This window comes from Physeter macrocephalus, chromosome 14 (genome assembly GCF_002837175.3).
Source record: "Physeter macrocephalus isolate SW-GA chromosome 14, ASM283717v5, whole genome shotgun sequence".
NCBI classification, from domain to species: domain Eukaryota; kingdom Metazoa; phylum Chordata; class Mammalia; order Artiodactyla; family Physeteridae; genus Physeter; species Physeter macrocephalus.
In genome coordinates this window covers 36,815,929-36,820,744 of record NC_041227.1, presented here as the reverse complement: position 1 = coordinate 36,820,744, position 4,816 = coordinate 36,815,929, and positions in this window count along the sequence as shown.

The following is a 4,816-nucleotide window of genomic DNA, read 5'->3' as shown; positions in this document are numbered from 1 at the left end:
ACCAATTGATTCTTTGTAAAAGGAGATTTTCCAGGGTGGACCTAAATTAATCAGGTAGGTTTGGATTAAGCAAAGCCCTTAAAAGGGAGACTGAGCCATCCCTGAGCCACGAGATTATCCTGCTGGCCTTGAAAAAGTTAGCTGCCGAGTTTAGAGAGCCATGTGGCAAAGAGCTGCAGGTGACACCTGGGATGAGAGTGGACCCAAGTGAGCCAGCAAGAAAACCTCAGTCCTACAACTGCAAGAAACAGAATTCTGCCAACAGCCATGTGTGCTTGGAAGAAGACCCCAAGCTCCAAAAAGGAACAAGCCCAGGCAACACCTTGATTATAGACTTGTGAGACCCCAAGCAGAAGGTCCAGCTAAGCTGTGACTGGAATCCTACCCCACAGGAACTGTGAGATCGTAGGTGTATGCTGCTATAAGTCGCTAAGCTTGTGGCAATCTGTTACACAGAAATAGATAACTAATACACTCAAGGGTACGCCACACAGCACGTACTTTCCTGACGGCAGACATGCTCACAGAATTCCCCTCCAATGCTCTCAAGGCCATGGTGCCTATTTTCAGCCATCTTTAGCATCCATAGTGGCAATTCCTCTGTCTAGGGAACGGAGTAAAGCCAGCCTAGGTCTCTGCCAGTCACAGAAAACCCTGAAGACTCCATTCTTTACCTTAGACCCAGAGATGTACCCTCACCTTATCACCTCTCCGAAATCATCTCTTTTTTTCAAGTCAGCCTCCTGCAAGCTTCTACATCTGAATTATTACCCCCTACGTCTTCCTCTTTGGAATCCCCAGGTAAAATCTTCTCCCTGGGCCTGAAACTCCAAAGCTCTACACTTACCGGTTTGGGGAGGAGGGAAAAAGAGAGACAAATTGTTATAAGGACAGCTCTGGCTTTTAGAAGATTCAGTGTTGGCCTCCCTTTGCTGGAATGAGAGAGGAGAAAGGAGATTCTAACACCATTTCAGTGTTGCTTGTTTGTTTTTTATTAATAGTAACTCACCATTTTAAAGAGAGTTACTGTAATATACATTGTATAACCAGGCTACAATAAAGTCTTTTGGGGGCAGAATTACAAAATAAATGGGGGTTCTTGACACTTTCCTGATGATGCCCTTTGTATCTCTTAAGATCATGAAAGAAAAAAAAGGAACCAGAGGCAAACATGTAGTGTTTAGTGGTAATGTGTCAGAGGACATGGCAGCAGAGAAGGGCGAACCCAGTTCAGCTCAGGAGAAGCTGCTGAGAGGGCTTCGCAGAGGTGAGTTTTGGGGATCAACCTGCTGGTGAGGCCAGATCTGGAACTTGCTAGTTACTACCTTTGCACCAGCATTTCTCAAATTTGCCTGCACAGTAGACTCACCAGGGGAGTTTTAAAAATCCCAGTGACCAGGGCCACACCCCAGATCAATTAAATCACAGTTTGGGGGACTGAGACCCAGGTATCAGTATTTTTTAACGATCACCACTTTTTAAAACTCCCCAGGGAATTGTAATGTGCAGGCGTTTTAGAACCACTGCCTCACACTCTCTCCTTTGGTTCAGGAAGAATGCGTTCTCACACCTTAGCACCAAAGCATCACCTGGAGAGACCGATAACACCCAGTTTCCCCTGGCCCCAGCCCCTGGGGTTTCTGATTCAGCAGACTTAGAGTAGAGCCCAAGGACGTGCATTTCTAACACACTCCCAGGAACTGTTGACACTACTAATGGGGGAACATTCTTTGAAGAGACAAGGGCTAGATTTTTACCTTAATGAAATTGCAAGCACAAATCTTAATAAGTGGCTATTGGCTAAATATTTAATGATCCATAACCATATGTGACCTGTGTTTAATGCTTATGGAGTACTTACAATTAATAATTCCAGATTCTACACTACTTTTTAATTTGTCTTGTTCCCTAAGCAGCATCACACAGAGACCAACGGCCTCCAGAGAGAAAGACCTTTGCACAAAAACCACTAGGAAAGGTTTGTATATTTATCTCATGTTCCCTGCATGTTAGAGTCTCCTGGGGGTTACCAGGATACCAGTGCTTGGTCCTCACCCTTGGAAATTCTACTTTACTGACCCTGAGGAGGGGCTTGGATGGGCAATGACATATATATATATATATATATATATACATACACACACACACACACACACACACACACACACACATACATACAATACACATACACACATATTAATATATACACATGCATACAATAGTAGAATAATTGATAAATATAATTGTTACATATCATTACACATAATATGCATAATGTATAATATATCATTATTTAATTATTAGAATTTATTTCTTAGAGCAGTTTTAGGTTTATAGAAAAATTGAACAGAAACTGCAGGAGTTCCCATGTACCCTCTCTTGCCTCCCTCACAGTTTTCTCTATTACTAACATCTTGCATGGTGGGACACATGTGTTACAATTAATGAACCATTATTAATACTTTATTAGCTAAAGTGCAGAGTTTACATTAGGATTCACTCTCTAGTGCTGTAGAGTTCTACAGGTTTCACCAACTGTATAATAGCAAGTATCCACCATTATATTATCATACAGAATAATTTCACTGCCCTAAAAATCTCCTGTTCTCCACCTAGTCATCTCTCCCCTCTATCCCCGAAATCCCTGGCAATTCCTGATCTTTGTGTTGCCTAAAGCTTTGCCTTTTCCAGAATGTCATATAATTGGAATCATACAGTATGTAGATTTTTCAGGCTGGATTCTTTCACTTAGTAGTATGCATTTAAGTTTCTGCCATGTTTTTCTGTGGTGTCATAGTTCATTTCTTTTCAACACTGAACAATATTCCATTGTCTGGATGTATGTTTGTTCATTCATTCACCTATTGGATACAATTGCCTCCAAGTTTTGACAATTACCAATAAAGCTGCTATAAACATATGTGTGGACATAAGTTTGCAACTCATTTGGGTAAATATAAGGAGCCTGATTGCTGGATTATGTGGTAAGATTATGTTCAGCCATGTAAGAAACTGACAAACTGTCTTGCAAAGTGACTGTACCACCCTAGCCCTTGGTATTGTCAGTGCTTTGGATTTTAGCCATTCTAAGAGGTGTGTAGTGGTTTCTCATTATTGTCTTAATTTGCAACTCTGATGACATGTGATGCAGAGCATCTTTTCATAGGCTTATTTGCCATCTGTGTATCTTCTTTGGTGAGATGTCTGGGCAATAGTATTTTTAAAACAACTTCCTAGGTGATTTTCTTATGAAACCAGAGTTGATGATTACTGAAGCCTGGAACTCCCAGAGAAGACCAGACATGGAACCCAGGGACATTGTGAGAAGAATAAGTTCCGTTTTCCTGTCTTGTAAATGGACTCCATAACATCCTTGTACATCTTTGCATCCCACCCATATACCCTCGGCCTTAGGATCATAAAGCATAATGGCCTGATTTCTAAGCCCTAGGCTTTCTCTGACCCCACTATCCTTCCATACTGCACAGGGAAGACTGTAAGTGTCAGAGAAGTAACCCCCATATATTCCTCAGGAGCAGCCCTCAGCCAAAGAAACTGATAGGAATTGGTGTATAAACTCCCTGCCTGTCTCACCCCTCCAGGGGATAATTCTAAGATGTGTTCTACACTGTCTTGAGAGTCCCCGTAGCAGGACTGAGCTCCAGTTCCCCATAACGGTAACTCATTTGTTTCATATCCTTAATTCTCTGCTTTCCTAATCCTCTACCAGTGTTTCCTGGCATCAACGGCCAAATAAACTACTTACTCTTATAATCTGGTCTCAGGATCTGCTTCTAGAGGAGGCCAAATCAAAACAGCCTCTGGATAGAGTAAGGTTGGTGCTGGAGGAGACTGTGCCAGGGCATAGAGTGGAAAACCAAGTGATGCTAAGAAGGCCACAGAGAAGATAAGTCACTGGCCAAAGGGACTGGTGGGTAGTCAAACAACATAACATTTGGAGCCATCAGGTAGCTTACCTGTATCACTCTGAAAGCCCTCTGCCATGGATGGATTCTCAGGCCACAAAACTATTTCCTAGAAAATGGGGAAATACACAAATCAATCAAAACCTGCTCTCTTTTACCATTTTCACAAACATAACTGATCTTACCCTGAGTTCATCAGACAGCTGAATGTGAGGTTGAGGGCTTATGTTATATTATTTTATTAGGGTATGTAATGCCAGGGAAGAGGAATAAGAAACAGCAAGAGTCTGGAAGGGAAGCAGGGAGAACCAATAGGAGGAGGCTGCATTATGCAGGTGGCTGCCACAAGGGAAAGTGGTTACTCAGTCATGGACCACTAAGCCTTTGCTGATCCATACAAGCAAGCTACATCCCAAGACTGATGGCAGCTGGGTGTAGTGAGAGAGGAGAAACGATGTAACCACTGGCTCCCATCACCAATGATCCGGAGACAAATTTCCAGGGGATGGTTGGTGGAAAAGAACAGAATCAATCCTCCCATAGTTGATCAGCCTCCAACCCCTAATGAATATCTACAGAAGAACGTGTGGCCTTCACTGTCTCTCCTTCCTGCCTTTTTCAAGAGGTTGGGTGTCCTAATTTCCCAGAGACTGACTGTGAGGTATTTCATATATATCCTAATTCTCTGTAAAAATTTAGTATCTCTCTTACCTTAAGAAAGAAAGAGGGCTTCCCTGGTGGCGCAGTGGTTGAGAGTCCGCCTGCCGATGCAGGGGACGCGGGTTCGTGCCCTGGTCCTGGAAGATCCCACATGCCGCGGAGCGGCTGGGCCCGTGAGCCATGGCCGCTGAGCCTGCGCGTCCGGAGCCTGTGCTCCGCAACGGGAGATG